Source organism: Alosa pseudoharengus, unplaced genomic scaffold, assembly GCF_046254945.1.
Source record: "Alosa pseudoharengus isolate Yale_2024_CS ecotype anadromous, Long Island Sound unplaced genomic scaffold, YU_APseudo_1.1 YU_APseudo_1.1_scf_1, whole genome shotgun sequence".
NCBI lineage: Eukaryota > Metazoa > Chordata > Actinopteri > Clupeiformes > Clupeidae > Alosa > Alosa pseudoharengus.
This window is the reverse complement of record NW_027468564.1, coordinates 17,320,889-17,341,332: the sequence shown is the minus strand read 5'-3', so window position 1 is coordinate 17,341,332 and position 20,444 is coordinate 17,320,889. Positions and strand designations below refer to the sequence as shown.

The 20,444-nt window shown below is 40.5% G+C and overlaps 1 pseudogene; it reads left to right on the top strand.

Moving 5' to 3' along the window:
• Positions 1–1,567: 1,567 nt before the first annotated feature.
• The window catches only part of LOC143122140 (uncharacterized), a 78,794-nt pseudogene continuing 59,917 nt past the window's right edge, over positions 1,568–20,444 (top strand).

The following is a 20,444-nucleotide window of genomic DNA, read 5'->3' as shown; positions in this document are numbered from 1 at the left end:
CAAAATGCCCTTCAAACACAAGAGCGGCTGCAACAGGAGTGTAAAGTGCAAGGGTAAAGGGTGGGAAAACTCACGGAATTAGACCAATTTGGATTTTTAACCAAGAGTGACCGTGAGGACAGGACACCTAGCAGCAGCAGCAGTAACTGTAAACAGTCATGCAACAGGTAGGGAGCCAGAACATTAAATATTGGGAACATCATTGACGATTTTGCACAACGAAAGGCTCGTAAGATGGCCTTCTAATGGCCTAATTCACGCCTAATTCATGCATATTGGGGATTGTATGCATATGAATGATTTTATTTGGTTTCTGCATGGTTAAATAAGTTAGGCTACATTAAGTTTTGTTTCTGCGCAGTGCAAGTTTATAAGCAAGCAATATACGCTTGCAGTTTCAGCAGGGTTGAAGAAGTGCATTGAGTGTTCCCATAATTCCATGCGAGTTGATGTTAATGCAGTAATATTAGATTACCCTGGACTGCAGGCTGTTAATAAAATTATTTTTAACGTTTTCACATGTAATGGATCCTATGTAGTCGTGTGTTTTTTTATTTGAAATTGTGATCTGTAACTACTAAACTACTTCGGTGCCTTAGGTCCTTTTGCATAAACAATTGAAGTCAACCGTAATGTGTATTGCATGTATCAGAGGTAATTGATCCTGGGCCAGCATGTGTCGTGATGGGGCCCTCAGAGCGCTCTCACACCTGGGCCTTCCTTTGGTACGTGTCGCCAATGTTCTTGACATCTATCTAAATTTTAAAAAGACCTTGGCAAATTAGAGGGTTCAGCATCGACCCAAGCCAAGAATTTGTTTCTTTTATTTTCAGCTTAGTTTACTTAGGTTCAAGACCCAATGTGGCCCTTGAGCCAAAACGTTTGTCCACCTCTGCTCTCAACATACACACCTAAAAAAATGGGTATGGAAGCTTTCTTTCTTAATTACCCACAACCCCATCCTTCTCCCCCCCCACCTTTCATTTCACACCTCCACCTACCCTCGTTTGTGGAGTGTCTGCAAGTGCATCTGTGGCCAATCCCATTGGATGCTCTATCATTCTAATTTACATCATAAAGGTTCCTGTCACTGATTGGTTAGATTGACCCAATGGACCAGAGAGAAAAAGCATTATATAAACTTTAGAGTGGAGTCAGATTTCTGAACTCTCTTGTTTAGAGGTGGACAAGAGGATGCTCTTTACACTTGTTTGATTATTCAATTGATAGCTGACAGGATTTCTCTCATATCACAGAACTGGAGTCTGAAATGTCAGGATTTACTGAACCAGCACTGGTGCCCATGCCAGTGAAGGAGATCAAAGAAGAAGAGTTTGATGATTTCCTTCAAGAATACCTGTTTGCAGTTCAGAAAGAAAAAGAAAACCCTGGACTGGATCATGACTGCAAGTCTGAAACATTCCTATCAACAACCTTAAACTGGGAAGACAAAAAGTCTCCATTGATTAAAATAAAACAGGAGGAGGACTGTAATCTCAGAGAAATTATTCAGAAAGATGAGATGAGACATGCTGAGGTGAAGGCACATCTTTGTACTGAGTGTGGAAAAGCCTTTTCTAAGATGAATCTTCTAAAGTCACACCAGAGGATCCACACAGGAGAAAAGCTGTATCAGTGCACTGACTGTGGAAAGGCCTTTAGTCGAATATCTCATCTTAAGACACACCTGAGGATCCACACAGGAGAAAAGCCGTATCAGTGCTCTGACTGTGGAAAGGCCTTTGGTGATGCGTCAACCCTCCTGAAACACCGGAGGATCCACACAGGAGAAAAGCCTTATCAGTGTACTGACTGTGGAAAGGCCTTTAGTCACATTTCTTCTCTCAAGGACCACCTGAGCATCCACACAGGAGAAAAGCCACATCAGTGCTCTGACTGTGGACAGGCCTTTAGTCGAAAGGCTCATCTAAAGGAACACCGGAAGATCCATACAGGAGAAAAGCCGCATCAGTGCACTGACTGTGGAAAGGCCTTTATTCAAAGTTCTTCTCTCAATTACCACCTGAGGATCCACACAGGAGAAAAGCCACATCAGTGCTCTGACTGTGGACAGGCCTTTAGTCGAAAGGCTCATCTGAAGGAACACAGGAAGATCCATACAGGAGAAAAGCCGCATCAGTGCATTGACTGTGGAAAGGCCTTTAGTCAAATTTCTTCTCTCAATTACCACCTGAGGATCCACACAGGAGAAAAGCCACATCAGTGCTCTGACTGTGGAAAGGCCTTTAGTCGAATATCTTATCTTAAGACACACCAGAGGATCCACACAGGAGAAAAGCTGTATCAGTGCACTGACTGTGGAAAGGCCTTTAGTCGAATATCTCATCTTAAGACACACCAGAGGATCCACACAGGAGAAAAGCCGTATCAGTGCACTGACTGTGGAATGGCGTTCAGTCAAAGGCATCATCTAATGAGACACCAGAAGATCCACACAGGAGAAAAGCTGATTAATGTATTACATGTGGTAAAAGATTCAGTCGAAACTCAACTCTTAAAACCCATCAGAGAAAACACACTAGAGGTAAATATTAACAAAACTGATTTGACTGAAATATTATTTTAATAACATTGAATGCAAGATTTACCAAAACATGTATGTGCACACAAAATGGTGAAACTGCATAAGTCTTTTGGTGTTTTCGGTTTGGGAAGTCTTTGAATCAACTTTTAAATCTACTTCCACATGGGAAGTGTCATAGAATTCAAAATTTCACATTTACCCTGAAATTGTATCCAACACTGAGATACTCATTGTTTGATCCTTAATAAAACAAAATGGCTGATATGACACCTCATGAGATCAGACATACTGTATAAAACTACAACTAAAAGTTGCGATGCAAAAACTCTTATAACTATTACTATGAGAGATGCTTTGAGATTATGGAAATGTTATTCTATCGTTGTAAATAAGTGTGTAGAATATGTACAAATCAACTCTGCATGACTATGCCGATGACAAGGTATCTCATAATTCCAACAATTTGGAATAAATAAATGTCTTACATTCTGATGCAAATGATTAAGTCTTTTGGAAGTTGCAACAAAAAATAAAGGTCATGAAAATCATTTTCTTTTTACATGTGGCTTCCACTTGCAATAGACATTTCATCAGTCTTACACACACACACACATACAAACATAACGTACACATGCACACAATTCAAAAATTTCTCAGAATTATGAACAGGCAAGATGGAGGTGGGGTTGTATAAAATGTATTTTACATGTGAAATCTATGAACTAATCTTGTTTTGGTACGTGTTGTCTGCAGATACCAGTGAGAATTGAGTGTGCATACAGTAATGCAATTCAGTGAGACGGTTAGAATTGTATATGCCTTTCACCTTTTGTTTTTATCCAGCAGCCAGACCAGTAGATACCCTGACTCTGCTGAATTACTGAAGCTAAGCAGGCTTAGTTAGTACTTGGATAAGAAATCTCCTTGGAAGAGTAGGTTCCTGCTGGAAGTGGTGTTGGTGGCTGGCCAGAAGGTGGCACTCTTCTCTGTGGCCAAAAGCCACCAAACAAATATCAATCCCATTGCCCTAATGTAGTGACAGGGACACTGTACTGAAGGAGATGCAATTGAGATTTCAATTTCACACCTCCTCCCTACCCCACTCAACCTCCTCTGGGGCAATTTCACACCTCCTCCCTACCCCACTCAATCTCCTCTGGGGTAATTTCACACCTCCTCCCTATCCCCACTCAACCTCCTCTGGGGAATTTTCACACCTGCTCCCTACCCCCACCCAACCTCCTCTGGGGCAATTTCACACCTCCTCCCTACCCCCACTCAACCTCCTCTGGGGCAAGTTAAGTCTTGACTGTGTCCACATGAGGACCATCAAATGTGGAAACAGTGCTCATTCACATGGAAGTTTCTCACAATTCTATTCTACTTGCACTCCAAAAGGCTGGTGAATTTTGACCCCAGGAATCTAATTAGCCTTCTTTCGGCAGCCGCCATTGTGTAAACCAAAACAAGGCTAAGGGGTACACTGACTAGCATTAGTGTGTTATCGCCACCTACTGGCAAATGCATAGAACACAACATTCTTATGGTTTGTGTACCTGCTGCTCATTTTAGCCTGAATCAGAAAAAATTATATCACAACCGTGTCAAGCTACTAAGGTCTTTCTTGACATCTATCCAAACTTTAAAAAGACCTTGGCCAATTAGAGGGTTCAGCATCAACTCAAACCAAGCATTTGTTTCTTTTATTTTCAGATTAGTTTACTTAGGTTCAATTAGGTTCAAGACCCAATCTGGCCCTTGAGCCAAAAAGTGTGTCCACCTCTGCTCTCAACATACACACCTACAGAAATAGGTATGGAAGCTTTCTTGCTTAATTACCCACAACCCCCTCCTTCTCCCCCCACCTTTCATTTCACACCTCCAACGACCCTCGTTTGTGGAGTGTCTGCAAGTGCATTTGTGGCCAATCCCATTGCATGTTCTGTCATTCTAATTTACATCATAAAGGTTCCTGTCACTGATTGGTTAGATTGACCCAATGGGTCAGAGAGAAAAAGCATTATATAGACACAAGAGTGGAGTCAGATTTCTGAACTCTCGTGTTTAGAGGTGGCAAGAGGATGCTCTTTACACTTGTTTGATTATTCAATTGATAGTTGACTGGATTTCTCTCATATCACAGAACTTGAGTCTGAAATGTCAGGATTTACTGAACCAACACTGGTGCCCATGCCAGTGAAGAAGATAAAAGAAGAAGAGTTTGATGATTTCCTTCAAGAATACCTGTTTGCAGTTCAGAAAGAAAAAGAAAACCCTGGACTGGATCATGACTGCAAGTCTGAAACATTCCTATCAACAACCTTAAACTGGGAAGACAAAAAGTCTCCATTGATTAAAATAAACCAGGAGGAAGACTGTAATCTCAGAGAAATTATTCAGAAAGATGAGATGAGACATGCTCAGGTTAAGGCACATCTTTGTACTGAGTGTGGAAAAGCCTTTTCTAAGATGAATCTTCTAAAGTCACACCAGAGGATCCACACAGGAGAAAAGCCATATAAGTGCTCTGACTGTGGAAAGGCCTATATTCAAATGTCTCATCTCAAGGAACACCAGAGAATCCACACAGGAGAAAGGCCTTATCAATGCCCTCTCTGTGACAAGGCCTTTAGTCGATCTTCTCATCTCCAGGAACACCAGAAGATCCACACAGGAGTAAAGCCGTATCAGTGTACTACATGTGGGAAGAGTTTCAAGACTAGTTCTCAGGTCAACACCCATCAGCGCACACATACAGGAGAAAAGCCGTATCAGTGCCCTGACTGTGGAAAGGCCTTTAGTAGAATATCTAATCTTAAGGCACACCAGAGGATCCACACAGGAGAAAAGCTGTATCAGTGCACTGACTGTGGAAAGGCCTTTAGTCAAATATCTCATCTCCAGGAACACCAGAAGATCCACACAAAGTCATATCAGTGTACTACATGTGGGAAGAGTTTCAAGAATAGTTTTCAGATCAACACCCAAACTCGCACGCATACAGGAGAAAAGCCACATCTGTGCTCTGACTGTGGAAAGGCCTTTAGTCAAAGGCTTCATCTAATGCGACACCAGAAGGTCATCACCAGAGAAAAGCCTTATCAGTGCTCTGACTGTGGAATGGCCTTCAGCCAAAGGTATCGTCTAATTGGACACCAGAAGATCCACACAAGAGTAAAGCCGATTAATGTACTACATGTGGTAAGAGTTTCAGTCGAAACTCAACTCTTAAGACCCATCAGAGAAAATACACTAGAGGTAAATATCAACAAAACTGATTTGACTGAAATGGTTTTTTAATAATATTGAAGTCAATATTTACCAAAACATGTATGTGCACACAAAATGGTGAAACTGCATAAATATTTTGGAGTTTTCGGTTTGGGAAGTCTTTGAATCAACTGTTCAATCTACTTCCACATTGGAAGTGTCAGAATTCAAAATGTCACATTTACTGAGATACTCATTGTTTGATCCTATTCTATTGATATTCTATTTTATCCTATTCTATTGATATTCTAGTTGATCCTATTCCTTGATGTTCATGTTGTTTACTAATGAGCTGAATGAATATGAGACCAAATTTGAATATAAAGAGAAACACCTCATGAGATCAGACATACTGTATAAAACTACAACTAAAAGTTGCGATGCAAAAACTCTTATAACTATTACTATGAGAGATGCTTTGAGATTTTAGAAAAGTTATTCTATCATTGTAAATAAGTGTGTAGAATATGTACAAATCAACTCTGCATGACTATGCCGATGACAAGGTATCTCATAATGGCTGAACAAATTCATGTTTATTTTTTACATGGAATTGGATGTTTTTTAAAAAACAAAATAATAAACAAAACTCAGAATTGCTTGGAATAAATGTCTTACTTTCTGCCGCAAATGATTAGGCCTTTTGGGAAGTTGCAACAAAAATAAAGGTCACAAACATCATTTTCTTTTGGCTTGTGGCCTCCACTTGCTATAGACGTTTCATCATTTTTACTCGATGGCATTGTGTTCAAAAGCTTATATTACGCTATATTTGACCAACGGTGAAACTTAACTGAATTTATTTGTTTGCATGATTTGCTATTTAGTCGTTTAGTAATAGTATCGACTGATGTAATGAATGTTATTCCTGATTCTGTGGGTCACTTTTGATAAAAGCGCCTGTGGAGTCTGAAATGTCAGCATTTACTGAACATACACTGCTCCTCATGCCAGTGAAGGAGAAAATCAAACTTTCTCTCTCTCTCTCTCACACACACACACACACACTAACACCAATCTAGGGTGAGTAGGAGCTCCTATGTGAAGCCAGATGTATGTAATTCAGGACAGGTGCGCATTCTCGTTTCTCCTTCAAAGAACCCACGGTTGAATTTCAAAAGATGCAGAAAATAGCGTCATTCACACAAAGTGAAAACCATGGTTTGTGGAGGAGACGAAGATGAGCAGCCCTGGCCGTATTTACAATCAGTGTTTGCTGACTCATGTTGGAGTGATGGGCTCTCATACCAAATTCCTTTTGTGTTTAGCTAAAGACATTAAAATGTCCGCTCTTCCAACTTTGAGAAGATTGTCAGTTTCAAACAACAACTGGGCTGCTGTCATGGGTTAAGGTGCAAAAGGGAAAGGAGGTCAGGTGAGGAGAAATGAAGGACAGGATGAAGCAAAGAGAAAAAAACAACCCATTGTTGTTCTGTAAGTTGTTCAGGCTTTGACCACCTTGTTTATGAAGTGGGATGTAGGCTCCATGTTTTGAACACCTTGTTTATGAAGTGGGATGTAGGCTCCATGTTTTGAACACCTTGTTTATGAAGTGGGATGTAGGCTCCAGGTTTTGAACACCTTGTTTATGAAGTGGGATGTAGGCTCCAGGTTTTGAACACCTTGTTTATGAAGTGGGATGTAGGCTCCATGTTTTGAACACCTTGTTTATGAAGTGGGATGTAGGCTCCAGGTTTTGAACACCTTGTTTATGAAGTGGGATGTAGGCTCCAGGTTTTGAACACCTTGTTTATGAAGTGGGATGTAGGCTCCATGTTTTGCGTTTGAACACCTTGTTTATGAAGTGGGATGTAGGCTCCATGTTTTGTGTTTGAACACCTCGTTTATGAAGTGGGATGTAGGCTCCATGTTTTGTGTTTGACCACCATGTTTTGAACACTGTGTTTACCAGTGGGATGTAGGCTCCATGTTTTGAACACCTTGTTTATGAAGTGGGATGTAGGCTCCATGTTTTGAACACCTTGTTTACCAGTGGGATGTAGGCTCCATGTTTTCAGGTGGTTTTTAAGCTCCAGGATATTCACATTGCTGACTGCTTGATTGATTTGTTAACCAAATTCACTTTTATTTAGGCTCTATACAAATTGTTTATGAAGTAGTTGCTGGATAAACTTGATAATATTCAAAAGGTCCAAAGGCTGGCTGTTTTACTATTTATGTGTACTTTGACTTTAGTACAGCGAACTTAACATACTTTATGTCATTTACTCAAGTTATATTCATACAGATAACTTCAACTACAACCAAAGTCATTTTCGGGTAGGATATCCATTCCCATCTCATGTCCCATCATTCTAATTTGGATCCATGACCATTCCCATCTCATGCCCCAACATTCTAATTTGGATCCATGAACATTCCCATCTCATGCCCCATCATTCTAATTTGGATCCATGACCATTCCCATCTCATGCCCCATCATTCTAATTTGGATCCATGACCATTCCCATCTCCTGTCCCATCATTCTAATTTGCATTTGAAAGTCAAGGTTTATTAACAAACAGGTGAAAATGCATTTTGGTGTTTATTGGGTTTAGGAAGACTTTAAATCAATTAATCTATTTCCACATCAGAAATGCAATAGATCTGATCAGTGATCACATCTACCCTAAAATTGTACCCAGCACATAAGCAATTGAGATTTCAATTTCACACCTCCTCCCCACCCCCACTTAACCTCCTCTGGGGCAATTTTACATCTCCCCACCCCCACTCAACCTCCTCTAGGGCAGTTTCACATCTCCCCACCCCCACTCAACCTCCTCTAGGGCAATTTCACATCTCCCCACCCCCACACAACCTCCTCTGGGGCAATTTCACACCTCCTCCCTATCCCCACTCAACCTCCTCTGGGGCAATTTCACACCTCCTCCCTACCCCCACTCAGCCTGCTTGCCTCCATACTAGAGCTTGATAATGTGCTCTTCTAATATGCCATTGAGCAGCATCACTTGTTGTGGTGGTAGAGCCTCCGATCCTCGACATCTAGAAAACAGAGTGGGTCTGGCATAGTTATCACGATACCAAAATTATGACTTCGATACAATACCTGCCATAAATATCTTGATACTCGATACTGAAGCGATATCCAAATCCTAAAATATCTGGAAAAGAAAGGACGCAGGCCTCCTCCAAGTGTATTGAGTCATTTGTGTTGAATTTGGTGCACTTTTGGTCAATTCTGGGTTTCAAACTTCTAAACTTCCTACATAATTATTATTTTTGTAGTCAGTAAAATAGAAGTTTGTGTGTGATTAAGTCCTTTATTGTTTGTTATAGCTCATTTATATTGTGTGATGTTTTGGCAATAAATTACCTTTAAATAGCCAAAGTAGGCTAGATCAAGGTCAGTGTTCAAATTACTGCATGCAAATCACTTAATGCTATGCAGAAGAGCCTAATCTTTAGGCCATCTGATGTAGGCTACCCTAGGCCTTCCTGTGTTTATGGGATTTCTTTGACAGTTGCAAAGGGAAAAAGTGAAGATAGTCTTCTTTTCTCCCAGTGTAATTTAATAAGTATGTCTCAACCACTCTTTGGGTCTTAATCAGATATGCCTACACCATTATTACATTACATTACATTACATTTGGCTGACACATTTTTAACCAAAGCAACAACATGGTAACAGTTAAGTTTTAAAGCAATTCTCTCAACAAGTTTAGGACAATTTAAAAACGGTAGAGTGTCATCCCTTATCAAATACCGCATGAAGCATCTAACTTTTACAACACTGGCTGCAGGCTACGTGGGCTATAGGGGTGTTTCAAGCTTTTTAAAAGTTCTGGGATGAGGGAGATTTCTCCCCCGGGAATTTTTTTAAAATTCTGGTTGCTAAACACACTATTTAAACACAGTTTGGGAAGGACAGGAATACTGTTACAGAGCAGGGGCTCTGGCTCAAATTAGGTGAACATACCTTATGCGCATTAACTTCACTGCCCAACCCGCGAAAAAGGGAAAGAAAAAAACAAGTTTGTCGCAATTTGCGATAGAGAAAAACACAGTTATGGTAATCTGCTAACAATAACGATTTGCTCACAACACTCTAAATACATTGCACTGCTGTTTTGGTTTTCTCAAACTTTTAGATGACAAGCCTACGCAGTCAAGGATTTTTAACACCCGCACCAACCCTATTCGTCATGATGCGCCTTAGCCCCAAAAAGGTTGAGAACCTCTGCTCTACGCATTAACTGAATCCTTGTTCCAAACAGTGCTTTATTTTTTTTTAAAAAGCGTACAGAGGAAACATTTTAAACATGTGTAGACCGTGACCATAGAGGACAATCTCTCGCTGCTGTCAGTGTCAGCATCACTGCTAAGAACAGTGCGTCTTTTAACGTTACGGTTAAACGCCTGAAAAAAATGAAGCTGCTGCTGTTGTTTTCTTTTCATGACTGAATGATTTAGGCTATTATCCTATAATTGAATTCAACGTTGTGTTTTTAAGCGTCAGAATTGACTATTGCAAAGCCATGCCACACAGGCCAAGGCATGACAATGCTACGTTTTCATATTTTATTTTTAGTTTATGATTTCCATGCACACCATATTCCGGTTTTATTCGGAATCATGCCAATATTCAGATTGCACATGAGTCAATAAATATAGGCTAGTTGTCACACAAGTGTTTTTGTTTTTTATTGTTGTAGGCTAATATTGAATGATTTCATAAATAAAGCTGTGAAAAAATTGTACGCACAGTGCGTACAGGATTACGCCTGCCGGCGCCACTGAAGTGGGATGTAGGCTCCATGTTTTGTGTTTGAACACCTTGTTTATGAAGTGGGATGTAGGCTCCATGTTTTGAACACCTTGTTTATGAAGTGGGATGTAGGCTCCATGTTTTGACCACCTTGTTTATGAAGTGGGATGTAGGCTCCATGTTTTGTGTTTGAACACCTTGTTTATGAAGTGGGATGTAGGCTCCATGTTTTGAACACCTTGTTTATGAAGTGGGATGTAGGCTCCATGTTTTGAACACCTTGTTTATGAAGTGGGATGTAGGCTCCATGTTTTGACCACCTTGTTAATGAAGTGGGATGTAGGCTCCATGTTTTGAACACCTTGTTTATGAAGTGGGATGTAGGCTCCATGTTTTGCGTTTGAACACCTTGTTTATGAAGTGGGATGTAGGCTCCATGTTTTGTGTTTGAACACCTTGTTTATGAAGTGGGATGTAGGCTCCATGTTTTGTGTTTGAACACCTTGTTTATGAAGTGGGATGTAGGCTCCATGTTTTGTGTTTGACCAGCATGTTTTGAACACTGTGTTTACCTGTGGAATGTAGGCTCCATGTTTTGAACACATTGTTTATGAAGTGGGATGTAGGCTCCATGTTTTGAACACCTTGTTTACCAGTGGGATGTAGGCTCCATGTTTTCAGGTGGTTTTTAAGCTCCAGGATATTCACATTGCTGACTGCTTGATTGATTTGTTAACCACATTCACTTTTATTTAGGCTCTATACAAATTGTTTATGAAGTAGTTGCTGGATAAACTTGATAATATTCAAAAGGTCCAAAGGCTGGCTGTTTTACTATTTATGTGTACTTTGACTTTAGTACAGTGAACTTAACATACTTTATGACATTTACTCAAGTTATATTCATACAGATAACTTCAACTACAACCAAAGTAATGTTCGGGTAGGATATCCATTCCCATCTCATGTCCCATCATTCTAATTTGGATCCATGACCATTCCCATCTCATGCCCCAACATTCTAATTTGCATTTGAAAGTCAAGGTTTATTAACAAACAGGTGAAAAGGCATTTTGGTGTTTATTGGGTTTAGGAAGACTTTAAATCAATTAATCTATTTCCACATCAGAAATGCAATAGATCTGATCAGTGATCACACCTACCCTAAAATTGTACCCAGCACATAAGCAATTGAGATTTCAATTTCACACCTCCTCCCCACCCCCACTTAACCTCCTCTGGGGCAATTTCACATCTCCCCACCCCCACTCAACCTCCTCTAGGGCAGTTTCACTTCTCCCCACCCCCACTCAACTTCCTCTAGGGCAATTTCACATCTCCCCACCCTCACTCAACCTCCTCTGGGGCAATTTCACACCTCCTCCCTATCCCCACTCAACCTCCTCTGGGGCAATTTCACACCTCCTCCCTAGCCCCACTCAGCCTCCTCTGGGGCAATTTCACACCTCCTCCCTACCCCCACTCAGCCTCCTCTGGGGCAAGTCTTGACTGTCCACATGAGGAGCATCAAATGTGTAAACAGTGCTCATTCACATGGAAGTTTCTCCCATAATTCTCTTCTACTTGCACTCCAAAAGGCTGGTGAATTTTGAGCCCAGGAATCTAATTAGCCTTCTTCCGGCACCCAACATTGTGTAAACCAAAACAAGGCTTCAGGGTACACTGACTTTCATTAGTGTGCTATCGCCACCTACTGGCAAATGCATAGAACACAACATTCTTTTTTGGGAGGGGGGCTTTTTTGCCTTTATTCGGACAGGACAGTGGAGAGTGAGACAGGAAGCAAGTGGGATATAGAGATGGGGTGGGATCGGGAAATGACCGCAGGTCAGATTCCAACCTGGGTCCCCGTGGCCACTCGGACCCATATATGGTACGGGCGCTGTAGCCTGCTGCACCACAGCACCCCCAGAACACAACAGTCTTATGGTTTGTGTACCTGCTGCTCATTTTAGCCTGAATCAGACAAATTATATCACAACCGTGTCAAGCTACTAAGGTCTTTCTTGACATCTATCCAAACTTTAAAAAGACCTTGGCCAATTAGAGGGTTCGGCATCAACTCAAACCAAACATTTGTTTCTTTTATTTTCAGTTTAGTTTACTTAGGTTCAAATAGGTTCAAGACCCAATGTGGCCCTTGAGCCAAAAAGTGTGTCCACCTCTGCTCTCAACATACACACCTACAAAAATAGGCATGGAAGCTTTCTTTCTTAATTACCCACAACCCCCTCCTTCTCCCCCCACCTTTCATTTCACACCTCCAACTACCCTCGTTTGTGGAGTGTCTGCAAGTGCATTTGTGGCCCATCCCATTGGATGCTCTATCATTCTAATTTAAATCATAAAGGTTCCTGTCACTGATTGGTTAGATTGACCCAATGGGTCAGAGAGAAAAAGCATTATATAGACACCAGAGTGGAGTCAGATTTCTGAACTCTCGTGTTTAGAGGTGGGCAAGAGGATGCTCTTTACACTTGTTTGATTATTCAATTGATAGTTGACTGGATTTCTCTCATATCACAGAACTTGAGTCTGAAATGTCAGGATTTACTGAACCAACACTGGTGCACATGCCAGTGAAGGAGATAAAAGAAGAAGAGTTTGATGATTTCCTTCAAGAATACCTGTTTGCAGTTCAGAAAGAAAAAGAAAACCCTGGACTGGATCATGACTGCAAGTCTGAAACATTCCTATCAACAACCTTAAACTGGGAAAACAAAAAGTCTCCATTGATTAAAATAAACCAGGAGGAAGACTGTAATCTCAGAGAAATTATTCAGAAAGATGGGATGAGACATGCTGAGGTGAAGGCACATCTTTGTACTGAGTGTGGAAAAGCCTTTTCTAAGATGAATCTTCTAAAGTCACACCAGAAGATCCACACAGGAGTAAAGCCGTATCAGTGTACTACATGTGGGAAGAGTTTCAAGACTAGTTCTCAGGTCAACACCCATCAGCGCACACATACAGGAGAAAAGCCGTATCAGTGCCCTGACTGTGGAAAGGCCTTTAGTCAAAAATATACTCTCAAGGAACACCAGAAGATCCACACAGGAGAAAAGCCGTATCAGTGCTCTGACTGTGGAAAGGCCTTTAGTCGAAAGGCTCATCTTATGCAACACCAGAAGGTCCACACAGGAGTAAAGCCGTATCAGTGCACTGACTGTGGAAAGGCCTTTAGTCAAAGTTGCCATCTAAAGTCACACCTGAGGATCCACACAGGAGAAAAGCTGCATCAGTGCTCTGACTGTGGAAAGGCCTTTGGTGAAGCGTCAAACTTCCTGAAACACCAGAGGATCCACACAGGAGAAAAGCCGTTTCAGTGCACTGACTGTGGAAAGGTCTTTAGTCAAAGTTCCAATCTAATGAAACACCAGAAGGTCCACACAGGAGAAAAGCCGTTTCAGTGCACTGACTGTGGAAAGGCCTTTAGTCAAATTTCTTCTCTCAATTACCACCAGAGGATCCACACAGGAGAAAAGCCACATCAGTGCTCTGACTGTGGAAAGGCCTTTAGTCAAATATCTACTCTTAAGGCACACCAGAGGATCCACACAGGAGAAAAGCCGTATCAGTGCACTAACTGTGGGAAGAGTTTCAAGACCAAAGCAGAAGTCAACAACCATCAGCCTACACATACAGGAGAAAAGCCGTATCAGTGCTCTGACTGTGGACAGGCCTTTAGTCGAAAGGCTCATCTTATGCAACACCAGAAGGTCCACACAGGAGTAAAGCTGTATCAGTGCACTGACTGTGGAAAGGCCTTTAGTCAAATATCTAATCTCAAGGAACATCAGAGGATCCACACAGGAGAAAAGCCGTATCAGTGTACTACATGTGGTAAGGCCTTTAGTCAAAGTTCCCATCTAAAGAAACACCAGAGGATCCACACAGGAGAAAAGCCGTATCAGTGCACTGAATGTGGAAAGGCCTTTGGTGATGCGTCAACCCTCCTGAAACACCAGAGGATCCACACAGGAGAAAAGCCACATCAGTGCTCTGACTGTGGAAAGGCCTTTAGTCGAATATCTAATCTTAAGACACACCAGAGGATCCACACAGGAGAAAAGCCGTTTCAGTGCACTGACTGTGGAAAGAGTTTCAAGACCAAAGCAGAAGTCAACACCCATCAGCGTACGCATACAGGAGAAAAGCCGTATCAGTGCTCTGACTGTGGAATGGCCTTCAGTCAAAGGTCTAATCTAATGCGACACCAGAAGATCCACACAAGAGTAACAGTTTCAGTCGAAACTCAACTCTTAAGACCTATTAAAGAAAACACACTACAGGTAAATATCAACATAACTGATTAGACTGAAATGGTATTTTAATAATATTGAAGTCAAGATTTACCGAAACATGTATGTGCACACAAAATGGTAAAACTGCATAAGTCTTTTGGTGTTTTCGGTTTGGGAAGTCTTTGAATCAAATGTTTAATCTACTTCCACATGGGAAGTGTCATAGATTTCAACATTTCACATTTACCCTGAAATTGTATCCAACACTGAGATACTCATTGTTTGATCCTAAATAAAACAAAATGGCTGATATTACACCTCATGAGATCAGACAAGATTTACCGAAACATGTATGTGCACACAAAATGGTGAAACTGCATAAGTCTTTTGGTGTTTTCGGTTTGGGAAGTCTTTGAATCAAAAGTTTAATCTACTTCCACATGGGAAGTGCCATAGAATGCCATACTCATTGTTTGATCCTAAATAAAACAAAATGGCTGATATGACACCTAATGAGATCAAACATACTGTATAAAACTACAACTGAAAGTTGTGATGCAAAAACTCTTATAACTATTACTATGAGAAAAGCTTTGTGATTTTGGAAATGTTATTCTATCATTGTAAATAAGTGTGTAGAATATGTGTGTTGATATAATATCAACCAGGGGCGGACTGGCACCAAAAATCGGCCCTGGCATATTTGGCCCAAGCGGCCCTCAAATCGGTCGGGCACACCTAATTAAATACAAAATCTTTGCATTACACTTAAAGGAACCATATGTAAGATTGTGGCCAAAACTGGTACTGCAATCACTTTCAAAATACTGAAGAGCGGTGTATCCCCTCCCCCTCCCCCCTGACTTGAGGTTGCCAACCCGGATGGCGAAACACTACTGACTTCGTGATTAGTAGATAGGTGGAGGGTGGCGCATCAGGCCAAAACACAACATGACATGACAAAACACAACATCAACATCAGTTGAGGGCTGCAACTTCACTTTTTAAATGACAATATCCTGGCCGGACTACTGTTGTCAGTGATATAAGTATTTGAAATGAACATGATTTCTTCATGTCTAGTGAAATATCAGGGCCATTTTATGATTAATTGAAATATTTTTCTTACATACGGCTCCTTTAAATATGCATATCTTTTCAACTGTCATGGAGCACTGAAAGTGATATAGGCCTCATTGGTTATCTCTCTGACTGATCAGAGGTAGGCATGGAGCATACGATCTCCATATTCAAGTAGTCTAACAAGCAATTATTAAAGAAGAGTTTCTGCTTCATTTCAAATTATTCAATGGGCTACAATTGACAGCAGCACCAAAAATTACTGAAGCCTATGTGTAAAGAGTTAAATTACCCAGATTGTCTTAGACATTAATGTAATTTATACCATGTTATCACTGTAGGACAACTGAAACAACACAAAATAAACAGGGCTGTTGCTGGAAATATTTTATTCCTGTAGGCTATACTTCCTACCTACATTGCTGGTACATTTTGGAACAGTACAGCTACATGAACTAATTGTCTTTAGTGTCTGACCTAGGCCTATAGGTTATATATACTGTAGCTTAGTTGGCTTGTGCATGACGTGACGTTTTGTAACCTACATTTCCGTCAGTCTACAGTCTTTTGTCCCTTCTTTACCATGATAACCTTCCCAAGATAGAACCACCACTCATGCCATCGAATTTTGGGCGTCTGACGGAAACTGATCAATCTGACCAACAATCAGGGGCGCAGCTACAGATTTTTGAGGGGTATGCAACAACAATATTGGCGCCCCCCGCCCCCCCCCCCCCAAAAAAAAAATAAATAAAAACACAAACAACTAAAGCAAAACAAAAGGCCAATAATTTACACTATTACTGTGCATTAGTGTCTATTGAATATGTTTTTAAAGAAATGCTGCCAATTTGATGTTTAACTTGATGTTATACTTGATAAGTATTGATAAATGGTGCATTGTCACTTTAAGAGAGTCTAAACGGTTCTCATAATGTCCTTTTGCCAGCTATTGCTCACAATGGATAAGGCTGATAGGCACTCTAGCCTTGTTTGTTTGCACCACATTGACAACACAATATTAAGTTATTACAAGGAGCCTTGATTGTTAGGATATGGAAACATGTAATGAGTTGCTGCTAGCATGACATTTCTGTTTGCAGTTGGCCATTAAAAGTGCAGTATGAGCATGGTAGCCACCTAGCTATCTGAATGGAATAGGCTATGTTTCAATCGGTATTGCTTAACAAACGCTAGTTAGTAGTCTGTTAACATTCATATTTGCAAGCCTCTAAGTACAGACGTCATCACTTTAAATCCTACCTGTTGCCTTTCACCGTCCACTTATTTACCTGCTGTTGCATCCCTTGACATGCCATCTCCTTTTCACTCTTTCTTTTTCTATTTTTAGTCGTCAACAACAATTTTTTTGCTGTATCCATCTTTTTCCATAGACGGCAACTCACTCGTAGGCCTATCTGCTCGCCCAGCGCTCACCGCGCCCCACTCCCTCTTCTATGTCAAAATTCTATGATGGAATCTTATGAGATAGGGCGCCTACCTACCTACCTACCTAGAGGACTAGCCTGTTAGTCCTCTAAAATGTTATAGAACATTGATAAAATGTTGAAATGATTTAGAAACGGACAGCAGTAGCTACATATAGAAAATACCAAATATATTATTTTATTTTTTTTACCATCGCTTTGGCGCCCCCATGGAGCTGCGCCCCTATGCGGCGCATATAGCGCATACCCACTTTTTGCGCCACTGCCAACAATTAACGTCGATTTGACACTATTTTGCTGTCCGGGTTTGCAAATCATTCATTTAGAAAATTTAAGTTGCGCTATTTGTTATCATAATCACAGCACGGCTTTACTATGTTATCATTAGGCAACCATATCATTACATTATCGCAATTAATAAGTCACCATAATCATCATAGTCAGCATGGCATGTCACAGCCTACCTGCTCCACCACTGAGTTCTCATGTAGCCTCAACTAGGCTCGCACTCTCCACCACCTGCTCACTGTCCCTTGCTCTGTATATCCTCGTTCAAACTCAACGAACTTCAACATGTTGCTGACATATGCTAGCCTACTTGCTATATTGTATTGAAGCTTCTACATTGGTGTCCATTTTGCACAATTGTTACTACCGGCACCCGCCGCAATTTCGTGTAGGCATGTTCGATTAACTTTTGATGCGCTCACAGAATCCTGGCTCTGAGCCAAAATGGGAGGGGTGGGGGATCAGTCCAGTGTCAATATTGAAATGTAACCAATGGGCCGCTGATTGTCCTTCGTTTGGGCCGATCGTTGGCCAAAATAATTAAATTATATAGCCTATTCTATCGGCCCAAAAGGTGCGTCGGCCCACCGGGAAAATGCCCGGTATGCCAGATGGCCAGTCCGCCCATGATATCAACTCTGCATGACTATGCCAATGACAAGGTATCTCATAATGGCTGATTGAACAAATTCATGTTCATTTTTTACATGGAATGGAATGTTTTTTAAAAACCAAAATAATAAACAAAACTCAGAATTTCTCGGAATAAATGTCTTACTTTCTGCTGCAAATGATTAAGTCTTTTGGGAAGTTACAACAAAAATAAAGGTCATAAACATCATTTTCTTTTGGCTTGTGGCCTCCAATTGATGACGTTTCATCATTCTTACTCAATGGCATTGTGTTCAAAAGCTTATATTACGCTATATTTGACCAACGGTGAAACTTAACTGAATTTATTTGTTTGCATGATTTGCTATTTAGACATTTAGTAATAGTATCGGCTGATGTAATGAATGTTATTCCTGATTCTGTGGGTCACTTTGGATAAAAGCGCCTGTGGAGTCTGAAATGTCAGCATTTACTGAACATACACTCCTCCTCATGCAAGTGAAGGAGAAAATCAAACTCTCTCTCTCTCTCTCACACACACACACACTCACACACACACACACACACACACAGACATTAACACCAATCTAGGGTGAGTAGGAGCTCCTATGTGAAGCCAGATTTATGTAATTCAGGACAGGTGCACGTTCTCGTTTCTCCTTCAAAGAACCCACGGTTGAATTTCAAAAGTCACAGAAAATAGCATCATTCACACAAAGTGAAAACCATGGTTTGTGGAGGAGACGAAGATGAGCAGCCCTGGCCGTATTTACAATCAATGTTTGCTGACTCATGTTGGAGTGATGGGCTCTTATACCAAATTAAGTGCCTTTTGTGTTTAGCTAAAGACATTAAAATGTCGGCTCTTCCAACCTCGAGAAGATTGTCAATTTCAAACAACAACTGGGCTGCTATCATAGAGGGAGAGCAGCTTCACAGAAGATAACTTTTGACAGCAAATTTGAGGAAAAGTTGGTAAATCACCCTTCTTACCTAATTTGAGGGTGCTGATTCTGAATATTTTGTTTACCAAGCTCAATTCTCAGTTCTAAGCTGCATAATCAGCATTTTAACATGAAATTGCGATATTTTTGCTTATTTTTCCCTAAATTGGGTTGATTTCAAAAGTAATCACTAAAACCAAATAAAAGTGTTCTCTAAATACATGTTTGAGCATTAAAGAAGCCATACTATAGTTTATTAACGTATTTAATGGGAACATGATTACAGTTAACATGTAATAAACTCGGAAATTCTAATCAAAACACAACCATATTTTTATTGTTAACATAGTGAGTCACTTGTGGTGTTTAATGCATTTCATCACAATAACAAATTGCACAGATAACCTTCAACTCAGAATATATCCTACAGTACATATGAACTTAGATAGCGGCAATTAGCCTAATGCAGAATTGCATCTACCGTCAGCAACAACCGTCAAGTAAAAAACATTTTACTTCTAGTGACACTGGATTTGGTATGTGTGCTTGCCTCCATACTAGAGCTTGATAATGTGCTCTTCTAATATGCCATTGAGCAGCATCACTTGTTGTGGTGGTAGAGCCTCCGATCCTCGACATCTAGAAAACAGAGTGGGTCTGGCATAGTTATCACGATACCAAAATTATGACTTCGATACAATACCTGCCATAAATATCTTGATACTCGATACTGAAGCGATATCCAAATCCTAAAATATCTGGAAAAGAAAGGACGCAGGCCTCCTCCAAGTGTATTGAGTCATTTGTGTTGAATTTGGTGCACTTGGTCAATTCTGGGTTTCAAACTTCTAAACTTCCTACATAATTATTATTTTTGTAGTCAGTAAAATAGAAGTTTGTGTGTGATTAAGTCCTTTATTGTTTGTTATAGCTCATTTATATTGTGTGATGTTTTGGCAATAAATTACCTTTAAATAGCCAAAGTAGGCTAGATCAAAGTCAGTGTTCAAATTACTGCATGCAAATCACTTAATGCTATGCAGAAGAGCCTAATCTTTAGGCCATCTGATGTAGGCTACCCTAGGCCTTCCTGTGTTTATGGGATTTCTTTGACAGTTGCAAAGGGAAAAAGTGAAGATAGTCTTCTTTTCTCCCAGTGTAATTTAATAAGTATGTCTCAACCACTCTTTGGGTCTTAATCAGATATGCCTACACCATTATTACATTACATTACATTACATTTGGCTGACACATTTTTAACC